The sequence below is a fragment of the Bos taurus genome, chromosome 6 (genome assembly GCF_002263795.3).
Source record: "Bos taurus isolate L1 Dominette 01449 registration number 42190680 breed Hereford chromosome 6, ARS-UCD2.0, whole genome shotgun sequence".
Classification (NCBI taxonomy): Eukaryota; Metazoa; Chordata; class Mammalia; order Artiodactyla; family Bovidae; genus Bos; species Bos taurus.
This window is the reverse complement of record NC_037333.1, coordinates 9334377-9352907: the sequence shown is the minus strand read 5'-3', so window position 1 is coordinate 9352907 and position 18531 is coordinate 9334377.

The window sequence follows — 18531 nt, the reverse complement described above, 5'->3', positions numbered from 1 at the left end:
TATTGAGATAATATCAACATTGTTGGCAATATTAATGGTATAATGTTTCTTAAAATAAATAATAATATATTGTTCAGACTTTTTAATTTTTTCATGCAATTTGATGAAAAATTTCAATTCTATATGGAATTTTTAATATAGAAATGATTTAGAATACAGCTCCTACCCAGATCTTAGGCTCATTTTAAAGAATAAAAACAGTTGTTCTTCATTACTTTTACAATTTTAGCTGTTACAATTTTCTTATATAATATTTACAATAGTCATAGGTGGCAGTATCATTATCACTATTTTTATACACAAATGCTAAAGTTTACAGATATTACATAATTTTGTAGACTCAAAATTTTATTAAATCTTGGATCCAAATTTTAGATGTAGCTCTAACTAATCAGATAAACACTTACTAATGGGAAAAAATACTAGTAACTGATTTCTTTTTGTTTTCATTTTTGTAATAATAATTACTAAACTTCCATTTTCAAAAATATAAGAATATATGGCCCTTACTAATATGTGTTTCAAATATTTACCCCAGGGAATTTATCTACATTATATTTATTTTTAATATAGTAAATTTACCTTCTTTTGAAAGGAAGGAAAAGACTATAAAGAGTATGAACTAGGTGATTATAGATGAATAAAAATCATATATATATATATATATATATGTTTGATATATACATAGTATGTGAAAACCAAATATATGTATTGAATATAATGAATATAGTTGTATGTGTAAACATTAAAAAGACTAAATAGAAAGTCAATAAAATGTTCATATTTTGAATCTCTTCCAATTTGCATCATTTACAAGTATGTTTCTTGTTTTTTCTTTCCAAATTATATATAATGTGCATAATTTACAAATCAAAAGAAAAATATTACATATTTAAATAATAAAACACTTTTGCTAAAACATATAGAAAGAGACATTCAATATAGATGAGTAAACACAAGTTTACACACTTATTATGCACTTCCAACATTTTTGTTTGTTGATATATATGCTTAAGTTCAAGCAGAGCAGTAGACAGTAAAATCTTTAGGTGAGAAATAGAGACATGCATAGTGACTCACAAATCAGATTTTTTCATTAAAAAGGAGCTCAAATTGCATGCTGAATTTAGTTCCTTTTCTAAAAATAAACTGTCAAGTTATTTCTACTCTAAAATGAAGAATGATTAAATTCAGAGAGGGTTAGCCTGATGTAATTCATCAAATATTTAATATTAATAGTAGTTCCAAGCAATACATCAACTTTAGTAATAATAAAGAGAAATAGAAGAAAAACAAATGGATAAGACTTTTTAAAAAACTATCCTTTCATGTCTAGAATGAATTAGCTTTCATGCCTTCAAAAAAGTACACTGAATATAGTAGGTAAATATCATTGCAGTGTAAAATTTAATATGCTAACATTTTTTTCCTATTGAAGAAAGGAGATTTTGCAACTATTTCTACAAAGTTTTAGTGTATAATTTATTAGCATAGTTTACTACCTATTATTAAGTAGTAATAATCCTTGGTTATTATCAAATCATTACTAATGTCTTCATTTAAGAATGGCAAAAAATAGAGATTTCTCTCCAAAAAATGTGAAGTTCTCACATCATAAAAAATTTTAAAGGAAAAATTTGCTTACATATATATTTAAAATACGTTTACACTTAAATAATAGTTATATATTTACTTCAATCTGTATTACTCAAGTATTTGCTGATAAATCAAAGTGTTTGTTAATTTTTAAGAAGCACAAAGATTGTCTTTGGACAACTGTCTAAGATAAATAAAATAGAGGAACTTTATTGAAAAATGATATTAAAATTTATAATCAGTATTGCAGATTGAGATGGAAAATCACTTCATTAAATTGCAGAAAAGGGGATAAAGAATATATTTTTAGAAATGAAAATGACTTCAACTTTAATTATACTGTTAAATTATTGTTGAAATAAAGGTCATAATCATAAAATGTAATTGAAGGAATTTCATTATCATTTACCCTGAGGGACCATTTCTATTTCAAGGTATATATTGCATATTTGACAGTAAATGTAAAATGAATATTGTTTTATTTGATGGACAAACTGAGAAGATAAGAATTTTTATATGTTAAAAACTGAAGTAGATTTTTAAAATTCATTTTATCTTCCTATATCATCAATCTAGTCTAATTTCTAATTTAATAATTTATCAACTGTTTTTGAAATATGATGGGCTATTAAAATAATGGAAATCTGTTTAATTATACTTCACATTATCAAAATGTACTTTTATAACCAAACTTTTAAACCAGTATAACCACTATTTTAAAATACAATTATTTATTATACATTCAGCATCCTTATTGTGGATTCAAAGATACAAAACATTGTGTAATGTTATCAGTATGCACCTATAAGTAAAATATTCACCCAATTCCAGTTCCTGTGGACTCCAGCCTGGAAAATCCCATGGATGGAGGAGCCTGGTAGGCTGCAGTCCATGTGGTCGCTAAGAGTTGGACAGGACTGAGAGACTTCACTTTCATGTTTCACTTTCATGCATTGGAGAAGGAAATGGCAACCCACCCCAGTGTTCTTGCCTGGAGAATCCCAGGAATGGGGGAGCCTGGTGAGCTGCCATCTATGGGGTCGCACAGAGTCGGACACGACTGAAGTGACTTAGCAGCATGTTATTGATGTTACACCTTGGGGTCAAAAAGGAAACAAAATAGTATATTCTAGGGAGTCATAAGTCTTCCATTAGCAGCATAATTCTGGAATAATATCACAAAAACTTTCAGTTGCCTCCTCACTTCTCACAAGAGGAATAACCATACATTTTAGGATCTCTTCTAGATATGATTTTCGCAGTTCGTAGAAAAAAATCCCAGAAGTTGTAGAGGACAGAGGAGCAAAAGAGTTGTAAATGATCTTCATATTAGGTAAAACAATCACTTTCTCTAATTTTCTGCCAGTTAAAATGTATAACTTGAGTAGAAAGAATACTTGTTTGAGACAATATGTACATGCAGTGACTCATATCCCAGAGAAAGACCAGCAGATTAATGGTTTAATATGCAGAGTACATCATGAGAAACACTAGGCTGGAAGAAGCACAAGCTGGAATCAAGATTGCCGGGAGAAATTTCAATAACCTCAGATATGCAGAGGACACCACCCTTATGGCAGAAAGTGAAGAGGAACTAAAAAGCCTCTTGATGAAAGTGAAAGAGGAGAGTGAAAAAGTTGGCTTAAAGCTCAACATTCAGAAAATGAAGATGGCATCTGGTCCCATCACTTTATGGGAAATAGATGGAGAATCAGTGGAAACAGTGTCAGACTTTATTTTTGGGGGCTCCAAAATCACTGCAGATGGTGATTGCAGCCATGAAATTAAGACGCTTACTCCTTGAAAGGAAAGTTATGACCAACCTAGATAGTATATTGAAAAGCAGAAACGTTACTTTGCCAACAAAGGTCCATCTAGTCAAGGCTATGGTTTTTCCAGTGGTCATGTATAGATGTGAGAGTTGGACTGTGAATAAAGCTGAGTGCTGAAGAATTGATGCTTTTGAACTGTGGTGTTGGAGAAGACTCTTGAGAGTCCCTTGGACTGCAAGGAGATCCAACCAGTCCATCCTAAAGGAGATCAGTCCTGGGTGTTCTTGGGACGGACTGATGCTGAAGCTGAAACTCCAATACTTTGGCCACCTCATGTGAAGAGTTGACTCATTGGAAAAGACTCTGATGCTGGAAGGGATTGAGGGCAGGAGGAAAAGGGGACGACAGAGGATGAGATGGCTGGATAGCATCACCGACTCGATGTATGTGAGTTTGGGTGAACTCCGGGAGTTGGTGATGGACAGGGAGGCCTGGCGTGCTGCAGTTCATGGGGTTGCAAAGAGTCGGACACGACTGAGCAACTGAACTGAACTGAACTGAAGTATGCAGAAAAGAAAGTTGTGAAAAGATAACAAGCACAGTAGTGAAAATAATGAAAACATTTGAAAATATGCATTCCTTATTTGACATTGTTTAATATTTGCTTTGGTGTTTCACACTATGTGAAGAATTACTTTTATAAGTTGGAATTTTTTATTAATAATTACAGAGATCCTAATTTAATGTAGAATATTTTGTATCTTTTGCAATGGATATTTCTTGAGCTGCTCTTCTCAATGCATATATATCTCTACATCTACATTTACTGAACTCTAATAAATTTTCAGGGTTCTCTGCCCTTAATGTAGATGAGAAATGATGAATAAGATTCATTTGTCATTAATGCAAATAGAAAGGAACACAGGGAAATATCTATCAGGAACCAGTATTTTTTTTTCATATTGCTAAAGCAACAAAGAAATATGTATTATATACTTAAAAGATTTTTATTTTGTGAAACTAAACTGCAGGAAATTTTACACATAGCTCTTAATAGCAACATACATTTTCTTGTTTCTAAGTAAAATATGATTAACTCTAGTCCCCATGGTGTATGTTATATCCCCATGACTTATTTATTTTATAACTGGAAATTTGTACATTTTGACACCTTCACCCACTCCCCCAAGCTACCACCTCTGGCAACCACCAATAGGTTCTATATATAGCTTGGCTTTGTTTGTTTGTTTTTTTAATTCCACATATAAATGAAAACAAACAGTGTTTGTCTTTCTTAGTCTTAATCATTTCACCTAGAATAATAACTGTTAAGGTTCATCCATGTTGTTACAGTGCAAAGAATAAGATTTCATTCTTTTTATGGTTAAATGGTATTCCAGTATACTCAGTGGACATGAGTTTACTCAAGCTCTGAGAGTTGGTGATGGACAGGGAAGACTGGCATGCTGCATTCCGTGGCGTTGCAGAGTCGGACATGACTGAGTGACTGAACTGAACTGATATATATATATAGAGAGAGAGCAGAGTATCTTTATATTTTTGTCCATTGATAAACAGGTTGCTTCCAAGTCATGATTTTTATTAAAAAAAAAATGCTGCAATGGATATAAGGGTGCATATTAACTTTTCAATTAATATTCTTTTCTATCCTTTGAATAGTAAGTAGAACTGGTGTAAAATATGGTAGTTCTATTCTTAATTTTTGAGAAACCTCCATACTGTTTTCCATAGTGGCTGTACCAGTTTACATTCTCAACAGCAACCCACAAGGGTTTCCTGTGTTTCCGTGTTTATTACTTATCTTTTTGATAGTCTGACAGATTTGAGGTGAAATTTCATTTTGGGTTTGGATTTGCATTTCCCTGATGATCAGTGAAGTTAAGCATCTTTTCATGTATGTTCACCATATGTATGATTTTTTTTTGAAATAAATGTCAATAAAATCCTCTGCCCATTTAAAAACTGAATTTTTTTTTCTATTGTGTTGTTTCAGTTCTTTATATATTTAGGATACTAATCCCTTGTCACTTCTAGGATTTGCAAATATCTTCTCCCACTGGGGAGATTGCCTTTTCATTTTTTTTATTTCCTGTACTGGACATAAACTTGTTAACTTGATGTAGTCCCACTCCAGTGTTCTTGCCTTGAGAATCCCATGGATGAGGGAGCCTAGTGGGCTGCCGTCTATGGGGTCGCATGGAGTCGGACACGACTGAAGCGACTTAGCAGCAGCAGCAGCAGTCCCACTTATTTATTTTTGCTTTCTGTGCTTTTGCTCTTGGGGTCAATTTCAGAAAATCAGTATTAAGGAGCTTACCACTTATATTTTTCTCTAGAAGCTTTATGGTTTCAGGTCGTATATTCAAGTCTTTAATCCATTTTGAGTTAATTTCAGTGTGTCGTGTGAGATAGTGGTCCAGTTTAATTCTGTTGCATATGCCCATCCAATATTTTCCAATATTATTTATTGAAGAAACTGTCTTTTCCTCATTGTATATTCTAGGTTTATTTGTTATGGAGTCTTTAGGGTTCTCTCTATATAATATCATGTTATTGGCAAATAGTTATAGTTTGGCTTCTACCCTTCCAATTTGCATACTGTTTTTTCTTTCTTTTTTTTTGCTTTGGCTAGTTGCCTCTGACTACAACTTTCCGTAGTATGGTTAATATTATAGAAGTGACACCAGTGAGCATTCTTGTCTTATTTCTGATCTTTCAGGAAAGCTCTTAGCTTCTCACCAATAAATATAATGATAACCATGGGCTTGTTATGTGTGCTGTGCTGTGCTAAGTTGCCACAGTCATGTCCAACTCTTTATGACCCCATGGACTGTAGCCCACCAGACTCCTCTGTCCATGGATTCTTCAGGCGAGAATGCTGGAGTGGAGGAATTCCTCCTCCAGAGGATCTTTCTGGCCAGGGATCAAACCTGCATCTCCTGAGTCTCCTGCATTGGCAGTCATGTTCTTTACCACTAGTGACATTTGCTTTTATTATGTCTAGGTAATACTCTCTGTACCCACAGTGTTGAGGGTTTTTATTACAAGTGGATGTTAAATTTTGTCAAATCTTTTTCCTCTATTTATTGAGATATCATAGAATTTTGTCTTTCTTTTTTTCACACAAGCTTTGTATTTTACTAGTGTTGTGATCTTGTTTCCTCTTATTTTACTTTTTTGTTGTTGATGGAGTACCATCAATTTACAGTGTTGTGTAGTTTCAAGTGTACAATAAAGTGATATCATGTGTGTGTATATATACACACACACACACACGTATATATGCTCATATTATTTTCCATTATAGGTTGTTACAAGATACTGAATTTAGTTCTCTGTGCCATATAGTAGGTCCTTTTTATTTGTGTATATATGTTAATCTCAAACTCCTAAGTTATCTCTCCCCCAACCCCTGCTATCCCTTTGGTAATCCTAAATTTGTTTTCTACATCGGTGAAGCTGTCTCAGTTTTATAAATACATTCATTTGTAGTTTACAAATATAAGTGCTATTATAGGATATCTGTCTCCATTGCCTGACTTATTTCACTTCAGTTCAGTTCAGTCACTCAGTCGTGTCCAACTCTTTGTGACCCCATGAATCGCAGCACGCCAGGCCTCCCTGTCTATCACCATCTCCTGGAGTTCACTCAAACTCATGTCCATCGAGTCGGTGATGCTATCCAACCATCTCATCCTCTGTCATCCCCTTTTCCTCCTGCCCCCAATCCCTCCCAGCATCAGAGTCTTTTCCAATGAGTCAACTCTTCGCATGAGGTGGCCAAAGTACTGGAGTTTCAGCTTTAGCATCATTCCTTCCAAAGAACATCTAGGGCTGATCTCCTTTAGAATGGACTGGTTGGATCTCCTTGCAGTCCAATGGACTCTCAAGAGTCTTCTCCAAAACCACAGTTCAAAAGCATCAATTCTCTTACTAATATCATAGGCTGCTCTGTATTGCTCTATGATGCTAAGCTCCTATAAGTTTTTAAATAAAAACCAGTATTCTTATTTGAATTCCAAAATTGATAACCTTTTTTCTCTTTCTAGTTTTGAACATCAACAAGTGAAAATAAATAAGCTAATTTAAATGATTCATAGTACCATGTAGAAATGTGAGACAGTAACAAAAATCTTGTGTTAAATATGTTTCGCTCAGCTTTCTTCACAGTCCAACTCTCACATCCATACATGACCACTGGTAAAACCATAGCCTTGACTAGACAGACCTTTCTTGGCAAAGTAATGTCTCTGCTTTTCAATATGCTATCTAGGTTGGTCAAAATTTTCATTCCAAGGAGGAAGTGTCTTTTAATTTCATGGCTGCAGTCACCATTTGCAGTGATTTTGGAGCCCAAAAAGATAAAGTCTGACACTGTTTCCACTGTTCCCCCATCTATTTCCTATGAAGTGATGGGACCAGATGCCATGATCTTCGTTTTCTGAATGTTGAGCTTTAAGCCAACTTTTTCACTCTCCTCTTTCACTTTCATCAAGAAGTTTTTTAGTTCCTCTTCACTTTCTGCCATAAGGGTGGTGTCCTCTGCATATCTGAGGTTATTGATATTACTTCACTTAGTATGATATATATATATATATATATATATATATATATACACACACACACACACACACACATATTTAACACAAGATTTTTGTTACTGTCTCACATTTCTACATGGTACTATGAATCATTTAAATTAGCTTATTTATTTTCACTTGTTGATGTTCAAAACTAGAAAGAGAAAAAAGGTTATCAATTTTGGAATTCAAATAAGAATACTGGTTTTTATTTAAAAACTTATAGGAGCTTAGCATCATAGAGCAATACAGAGCAGCCTATGATATTAGTAAGAGAAGAGCTTGGAGAAACTGCAAACTAATGGCTACTCTTGACCCACTGAGGGTGAGGACAATTATTCTGGAATTATAGTAAAGACATTCACTGCAGGGGAAAACAGAATTCAAGGATTTTATTATCTATGGAAGATTTGAAGGACACCATACAAGTAACAAGCAACAAAGTCTTTTACCCAAATAATGAGAGAAAAGTTAAAACTTTAAATCTTTGAAAAGACCATTGTTTTATATTTCACTTATGATGAACAATTTTCTTAAAAGGAGATTTTAGTATATCTGAGTGAAGTCTTCCTACAAATAAGGAAAAGTATATAGAAAAGATGAAGAGGATCTTAGACAACTATTTCAAACATGTTTAAAAAATTTTTTTTAATTGGAGGATAATTGCTTTACAACGTTGTTCTGGGTTTGTCATACAACAACATGAATCAGCCATAAGTATACATATATCCCTCCGAATCTACCCCCCACCTCCAACCCATAAACTCCCTCTCATCCTCCAACCCCTTCCACCCCCTACCCCATCCCACCCCTCTAAGTTGTTACAGAGCGTGGGGTTGAGCTCCCTGGGTTATACAGCAACTTCCAACTACCTATTTCTTTTACAGATGGTACTGTATATATGTCAATGCTACTCTCTCAATTCATTTCAACCTCTCCTTCCCACACTGTGTCTGCAAGTCTCAAATTCACAATGTTGTTTTAAACAAGTTTTGTACAGAAAACATGTAGTCAGTTGCTAATTGTATGATTCAGATAAAGGTCACAAAAGGAGTTTTTGAAGAAGGAAATCAACATAGATCAAGTCATTGAGGAAAATTAGCTCTTTAACATAAGCACTGCACAGCATTACCTCAGAAACAAGAGAAAATTCATAAAAGAGAAAAATTGCTTGATTGCCACATAAAAAAGAATCTCTAGAAAAACATAATAACATCATGGATAGGTACAGTGAAATATTATTTTCATGTTTATATTAAAAATAAATAATATTTACTTGTCTATGTTTCTATTCTGGGCAAAGGTACAATCAAAGTAGTGTAATTTTTACTAGTGTGAAAATACATTTGAAACCATGTTATTGCTTTTCACTACAAGCCAAATGAGTGATGGGAATGATTTGTCATGATTTTTAGTGCTCTGGGAATCTCACAATAGAATGTGAAGGACTAGAGATCTCTTCAAGAAGATTAGAGATACCAAGGGAACATTTCACACCCATTCAAAGATGGGCACAATAAAGGGTAGAAATGGTATGGATCTAACAGAGGATATTAAGAAATGGTATGGATCTAACAGAAGATATTAAGAAAAGGTGGCAAGAACACACAGAAGAACTATACAAAAAAGATCTTCATGACCCAGATAATCACAATGGTGTGATCACTCACCTAGAGCCAAACATCCTGGAATGCAGGGTCAAGTGGGCCTTAGGAAGCATCACTATGAACAAAGATAGGGGAGATGATGGAATTCCAGTTGAACTATTTCAAATCCTAAAAGATGATGCTGTGAAAGTGTTGCATTCAATATGCCAGCAAATTTGGAAAACTCAACAGTGGTCGCAGGACTGGAAAAGGTGAGTTTTCATTGTAATCCCAAAGAAAGGCAAGGCCAAAGAATGATCAAACTATAACACAATTTCATTCATCTCACATGCTAGCAAAGTAATACTCAAAATTCTTCAAACCAGGTTTCAATGGTACATGAATCGTAAACTTCCAAATATTCAAGCTGCATTTAGAAAAGGCAGAGGAACTAGAGATCAAATTTCCAACATCTGTTGGATCATCAAAAAAGCAAGAGAGTTCCAGAAAAAAATATTTACTTCTTATTTACTGACTATGCCAAAGGCTTTGACTGTGTGGATCACAACAAACTGTGGAAAATTCTGAAAGAGATGGGAATACCAGACCACCTGAACTGCCTCCTGAGCAATCTGTATGCAGGTCAAGGAGCAACAGTTAGAACTGGACATGGAACAACAGACTGATTCCAAATCAGGAAAGGAGTATGTCAAGACTGTATACTGTCACTCTGCTTGTTTAACTTATATGCAGAGTACATCATGAGAAACACTGGTCTAGATGAAGCACAAGCTGGAATCAAGATTGCCAGGAGAAATATCAATAACCTCAGATAGGTAGATGATACCACCCTTATGGCAGAAAGCAAAGAAGAACTAAAGAGCCTCTTGATGAGAGTGAAAGAGGAGAGTGAAAAAGTTGGCTCAAAGCTCAACATTCAGAAAATTAAAATCATGGCATCTGGTCCCATCACTTCATGGCAAATGGATGCGGAAACAATGGAAACAGTGACAGACTTTATTTTCCTGGGCTCCAAAATCACTGCAGATGGTGATTGCAGCCATGAAATTAAAAGATGCTTACTCCTTGGAAGAAAAGTTATGACCAACCTAGACAGCATATTAAAAAACAGAGACATTACTTTGCCGAAAAGGTCTATCTATTTAAAACTATGGTTGTTCTAGTAGTCTTGTATGGACATGAGAGTTGGACTATAAAAAAAGCTGAATGCCAAAGAATTGATACTTTTGAACTGTGGTGTTGGAGAAGACTCTTGAGAGTCCCTTAGACTGCAAGGAAATCCAATCAGTCCATCCTAAGGTAAATCAGTCCTGAATACTCATTGGAAGGACTGATGCTGAAACTGAAACTCCAATACTTTGGCTACCTGATGTAAATAACTGACTCATTTGAAAAGTCCCTGATGTTGGGAAAGATTGAAGGTGGGAGAAGAAGGGAACGGCAGAGTATGGGGTGGTTGCATGCATCACCAGCTCAGTGGACATGAGTTTGAGTAAACTCCAGGAGTTGGTAATGGACAGGGAGGCCTGGCGTGCTGCAGTCCATGAGGTTGCAAAGAGTAGGACTCAACTGAGTGACTGAATTGATTGAAGGACTGACTGACTGAGTCTCACAAACTTGAAAAACAAGTAAAGTTTTGATTTAAAGTCACGTTGCAGTGCCTCCTAAAGTAGAGTTAATATATCTTTAACTCCTTTATCACTATTTCAAAACCCTAATTTTCATCACACAAGTTCTTTATGAGATTAAGAAAGTATCTTTCTAATTACATTAAATATTTAATTATGATCATAACTACCTACTGTAATTTATCCTACAATTTGGGTGCAAATATTATAACAGCATCCTTATATGTGCTAGAAGTTTCAACAGATAGTTTAGTATTATTTAATTCATGCTGACTTCTGAACTGATGAAACCAGCCTTCATTGACCGGTAAAGTTTTTAATTAACATAAACATTCAGTTGTAGTCTGAGGGGTTCACCAGATATAACAAAGACACCCCTATTACTAAGGAAATTTCAAGGATTTATAGATAATCTTCCAAGATCCTTCACAAAGGTCAGATTTTAGATCTGACTTTTTCGATGTCATTATTAACCCAGTTTCAATTCTATAGACTTCATACATTTTGCTACTGCTGCCAAGTCACTTCAGTCATGTCCGACTCTGTGCGACCCCATAGATGGCAGCCCACCAGGCTCCCCAGTCCCTGGGATTCTCCAGGCAAGAACACTGGAATGGGTTGCCATTTCCTTCTCCAATGCGTGAAAGTGAAAAGTGAAAGTGAAGTCGCTCAGTTGTGTCCGACTCTTAGCGACCCCATGAACTGCAGCCTACCATGCTCCTCCATCCATGGGAGTTTCCAGGCAAGAGTACTGGAGTGGGGTGCCATTGTTTTCTCCGTCATACATGTTAAAGCAAGTATTATCAGTTTTATTTAAATTTTAGAATATTGCTGAGTTACAATTGATGAACCTACATTGACAGTTCATGATCATCCAAAGAGCAGAGCTGACATTAGGGTTCTTTTGGTGTTGTATAATCTATGTGTTTAGAAAAATGTTTAATAACATATATCCATCATTATGATATCAAACAGATTATTTTCCCTGCTCTAAAAATCCTCCATGTTCTGCCCATTCTCTCCCCACACACCACAACCCTGACCACTGATTTTTTAAAAAATTTTCTCTATAGTTTTCCTTTTTCCAATATGTTGAAAATCATATAGTACATAATGTTTTTTAGATTGGCATCTTTCACTTAGTAAAATGCATTTAAGATTGTTCCATGTCTTTTTAACTTAATAGTTCATTTTTTTTAACCCTGAGTTTAGCAGCATTGTCTGGATATATCATAGTTTATTTATGCATTCACATACTGAAGGACACCTTGGTTGTGTCCAAGTTTTAGGAATTATGATATAATTATAACTGCTATAAATGTTCTATAAACCATGTGCAAGTTTCCTTGTGAACATAAATATTCAACTGCTTTATATAAGTATCAAGAAGCTTGGTAACTGGATTATGGAGGAAGATATGTTTAATTTTGTAAGAGGCTATCAAATTGTCTTCCAAAGTGGAAGCCATTTTGTATTCCTACCAGAAAGTTATGATAGTTCCCTTTATTCCATATCCTTATCAGCATTTGGTATTGTCAGTGATTTTGGCCATTCTAGTGGGTATAGTTGTATCTCATTTTTTTTTTTAAAGTTCCATTTCCCCGATGACATATGATATTGAGTGTCTTTTCATATGTTTTTTTGCCATCTGTATATTTTCTCTAGTGAGCTGTCTGTTAAGATCCTTGTCTCATTTTTCAATTGAATTGTCTGCTTTCTTACTGTTGAGTTTTTCTAGAGCTTTTGTGTATGTTAGATAACAGTATTTTCTGAAATATATCTTTTGCAAAAATTTTCTCACAGTGTGTGGCATATCTTCTCATCCTCTTGACATTGACATTAAGATAGATTTTAATTGTAAAGAATTTCAGCTTCTCATGGACCATGTCTTCAGTATTATATCTAAAATGTCATTGCTGTACTCAGGATCATCTAGGTTTTCTTTTGTGTTATCTTACTGGAATTTTATAGTTTTAAGTTTTACTTTTAAGTCTGTGATCTGTTTTGAGATAACTTTTGTGAAGAGTGTAAGATTCATTTTTCTTCTCTTTTTAGATGTCCAGTTTCAGTACAATTTGTTAAAGAGGCTACATTTGCTCTTTTGTCTAAGATCATTTGACTCTACTTATAAGATACTATTTCTGTGATCTGTATTCTGTTGGATGAATCTAGTTGTCTGTTCCTTCATCAGTATCATTACATATTGATTATTGTAGATTTATATTAAGTCCAGAAGGCAGGTAGCATTAATCCTCCTAATTTGTTCTTCTGCTTTAATATTGTGTTGGCTATTCAGGGTCTTTTGCTTCTCTATATAAATGTTAGAGTCAATTTGTCAGTACTCATAAAATAACTTGTTTAATTTTTATTAGGATTGCATTAAATCTGTAGATTAGATTGGGAAGAATTAACATCTTGACAATATTGTTTTCCTATTCTTGATCATGGAATATCTCTCCATTTAGTTCTTACTTCATTTTCTTCATCAGAGTTATGTAGTCTTACTTATGTAAGACTTATACCTAAGTATTTCATTTTGGGAGATGCTGATGTAAATAATATTATCTTTTTTAAAATTTAAAATTCCACTTGTTTGTTGCTAGTATGGTAGTGGTGGTTTAGTTGCTAAGTCCAAAGGTGGTTTAGTTGCTAAGTGTCTGACTCTTATGACCCATGGACTGTACACTGCAAGGTTCCTCTGCCCATGGTATTTCCCAGGCAAATATATTAGAGTGGGTTACCAATTCCTTCTCCAGGGGAATCTTCCTGACCCAGGGATCAAACTCGGGTCTCCTGCATTGAAGGTGGTTTCCTGCATTGGAGTTGGATTCTTTGCCCACTGAGCCACCAAGGAAGCTTGTTGCTAGTATATTAACCTTGTACCCTATATCTTGTTATAATCAGATATTAGTTCCATGAGTTTTTCTGTCATTTTTTTCAGATTTTATACATACACAATTATGTCATTTGTGAACAAAGACAGTTTTATCTCTTTACTAATCTCTATAACTTTTATTTTCTTGACTTTCAGCTTGCTGTTGAAAAGGAGTAGTGACAGCAGACATCCTTACCTTGTACATGATTTTAGTGGGACATCTTTGACTTTCTCAATATTAAACATGGTGTTAACTGTAGGTTTTTTGTAATCTTTATCAAGTTGAGATTGTTTCTCTCTATTCCTAGTTTAGTGATTTTTTCCATAAATATGAAAAATGCTATCCAATATTATATATTAGGGAGGAAAAAAAGCACTGTTCCTTATAATGTAAAAAACAGAGAAAATTTGAGAAGTAAAAAGTTTACCATGACTCGAACTATTTCTCCAAAAGCCTAGTAAAACATATTTAAAAATACAGTATAAACTCATCAGGATTTCTTGATATATTTTACTGATGTATAATATGTTTTTCATGTAGTGAAAACACATAAGAAATAATTAAATTATTGGTCCCATAAGTCTTATTATTATTATTATAGCTCTTACTGCTAAAGTTTATTATTCATTAATTTTTTATCTTTTTATGTTTTAAATTTTTATTGAAATATAGTTGATTTATAATTTTGTGTTAGTTTCAGATATACAGCAAAGTGATTCAGTTATATCTATATATATGTGTGTGTGAATATATATATATATATATATATATAATATATCCACTCTTTTTTAGATTATTTTCCCATATAAGTCTTTACAGAGTATTGAGTAGAGTTCCCTGTGCTATATAGTAGGTCCGTATTAATTATGTATTTTGTATATAATGTAAGTTCATGCTAAGTCATCCCAGTTGTCAGATGGAACTGGACTTGCATCACAGTTGAGGAATTCTGGACTACTGAACACAAATTTTCATAAGGTGCTGTAACAAATTTCCCTATCTCCCCAGAAGGAAACTTACATTTAGTGTGCAAGACAGTAAACAAATCTGCCCTTTATAACTGTACTGGAAAGATAACCCAGGACAAAAGGGAAGCAGTGCCTTTGTAGGATAGGCAGACATACCAGAGATCCATGGGAGATTTTCTCCCAGGAATATCTATCTTCATTTCTGTACCATCTTGGTTTCTGACAAATTTTCTCATGTGTATACTTCTGCCTCAGACACTTTGATAATGTGACTCAGATCATTTAATTAAAGCTACTCCAAACCTGGCTTCAGGTGCTAAAGGGGAAGCCAACTTGCATTTTTGACCATGGCAATGCAACCCAGTGTCCCAGATTTCAACCAGCTGAACTATCCCATAAAGCATCAAGGTTTAGCTTCGAAAGCCAGGTAATTTCAAGTTTCTCTATTGACTCTTCCCCTAGGCCTGAGATATTAATTCAGGTACAGAAGGATTATGAAAAATAGGTCAGAGACAACTCTGGCACAAAAGAAACAATCTAGATGAATTATTTCCTTCTAATAACCCTAGCCAGTGAGTTTCCACTCCAGTATTCTTCCCTGGGAAATCCCATGGACAGAGGATCCTGGTGAGCTACAGTTCATGGGGTCACAAAAGAGTCAGACACTACTTAGCAACTGAGCATGCATGAACACAGTGCTGAACTTCTACCATCAGTGATTTCAACTAAAGGCAGAGAAAGACTGACTGTCTTTTCTAAATGGATGACTCTTGTCTAAGGGAATACTGCCTCAAGGGTGGACATAAAAACACATGAATTATCTCTTCATAATGTCCCCACACATCGAGTGACCTGATATGAGAGTTAATGCCACAACCATGTAAGCATTACATGGATTACATTACATTGGATTTGTTAAATAATGAAGGTCTCTTATGACCAAACTTAGTGTTTAAATCCCAGTGTTTTGAAGAGAAGTTAATGCTTGGCTTCAACATATAATGTAAAGCCCCATCTACACATACAGGGCCATTGGAAAGATATTGTTATGTATAACTCACGGGGACCCCCAGTGAGACATCTGTTGGAGGGCTTATTATGTCAGTGTATCCAGTGTGACCTCCAAGCCAGATGGTGAGGCTTAGAATTCTTGATTTACTTCAAATTATTGAGTCTGGTTCTTGTATTTAAAGCTGTTGATTGCAGTCAATCAAATCTGCCTTGTTTGTCCATGCCACCAGACACCGGGTATTTATCCATCCTACAAAGTGACTGAGAAACAGCTAGTAAGTGAGGAGAGGGAAAGTGCCTGATGCTGTTGACAAGTGCTGTGTGTAAGAGGAGCAGTATTTAACACTGTTGCTGCATTTTCAATATACCTCTAGGTGAAGTTAAGAGAAATGGTGATTAAATCATTGTTAAAGCCATCTAGAAAGAATGGAAGATCAGCTGTCCATTAAATTTAAGATGATTTAATGGTTTGAGAGAGAGACATCACTGTGTTTTCCTTTGTGAGAAAGGTTCCAACAAGTGTTCCAGACAAGATTATAAATGTCACCCTCGCATTCCCTTACCACCTTGGACGTCATTCTCTCTTCCCCAGGTGCCAGAATTTTGATCTCCGTTGTTTGTGAAATATAATAAGAATGAAAATCTCTAGCCAAGAAAAAAAATGCCTCTTCAAAGGTAGAAGAGAAAGAAAATAGCTTTATTATTGAGTAAAAACATCAATGTGATGCACACCACAGGCAATCTGCTAAAAATTTTGAAAGACAAATAAATCCTAGTTTTATATAGCTATGCAGATACAAGTCCTCCTACTGGAACTAGTGATTGTTGATCTTGAGAATGCACATGTAGGAGGATTTGACAGCACTGTTTATCACACATAGTTCACCCGAAATGTACTTGTTATTAGGGTGACTGTCTATCTTAGCTAATTGACTTTATCTAAAAGAAAAGCAAAATTTTGATATTTTACAATAGGAGACAGTTTTGAATCTTGCAGGCAGGTGCCAAAAGAAGTTAGGTTTTTACCCTCCCATAGAAACTGGGAGATAGGAAGCCTAGCTTCCTTATCGACTGCATTTCAAAGAGTAGGTCCTTGGGAAACACTTTCCTGTGCCTGAAAGCTGGCAAAGCCTTAATTTATCTTTTAAAAAAGTTTGCAAAGATTAAAAAGGTTTCAAAGATACAGAGAAGTAACTTGCAATTACAAGTGTACTAAAAAATTCCCTAAGAAAAGGAAAGGGAATCTCTTATTTTCAAAAGGGAGGGTTATTCCTTTATCATGTTCAATTTGTATTTAGTTTTACAGTTTTCACCACCACAAAATATGTTTCTCATGCATTATCTGTAATTTCAGCCATCAATTTATACCTAGACTTTTCATAAAGATGCAGCAAGTGCAAGAATTATTGTAACTGAATTTTTAGAAAACATATCCACAATGAAATTTAAATCTTCTGTGCTTCCTTTGGCCCAGCAGTGTGTCATGTACTAAAGTCAGAGGACAGAAAAGTGCATTATGGCCAGCAATGTCCAGGATAAAACTCTTAAATTTTCAAAGTATTTAAATCCCTGTCTCTTATTCTAATCATTACCTGAGAATCACCTGAAAGGAGATGATCACTTTTTGGGACAGCCACATTAATTGAAATTAAGATGTCATTAGTAAGGTATATGGCTTCCCGGGTGGCATTAGTGGTAAACAACCCACCTGCGAATGCAGGAGACATAAGAGATTTGAGTTCAATCCAATAGTCAAGAATATCCCCTGAAGGGGGAAATGGTGACCCACTCCAGAATTCTTGCCAGAAGAATCCCATAGACAGAGAAGCCTAGTGAGCTAGAGTCCATAGGGTTGCAAAGAGTCAGCCCTGACTGTAGTGACTTAGTGCACAAGGTATGTGGAATAGAAAGAGGTTAGAGTGGAAAAAGCATTAAAAAGCAGAGACATTACTTTGTCAACAAAGGTCCATCTAGTTAAGGCTATGGTTTTTCCAGTGATCATGTTTAGATGTGAGAGTTGGACTATAAAGAAAGCTGAGCGCCGAAGAATCGATGCTTTTGAACTGTGGTGCTGGAGAAGACTCTTGAGAGTCCCTTGGACTGCAAGGAGATCTAACCAGTCCATCCTAAAGGAGATCAGTCCTGGGTGTTCACTGGAAGGACTGATGTTGAAGCTGGAACTCCAATACTTTGGCCACCTGATGCAAAGAGCTGACTCATTTGAAAAGACCCAGTTTCTGGGAAAGATAGAGGGCAGGAGGAGACGGGGACGGCAGAGGATGAGATGACTGGATGATATCACCAATTCAACGGACATGAGTTTGGGTGGGCTCCAGCAGTTGGTGATGGACAGGGAAGCCTGGCATGCTGCAGTTCATGGGGTCACAAAGAGTCGGACATGACTGAGCAACTGAACTGACTGACTGACTGAGAGTGGAAAAGCTAGATGTCCTTTGAGTTGGTTTTTGAGAA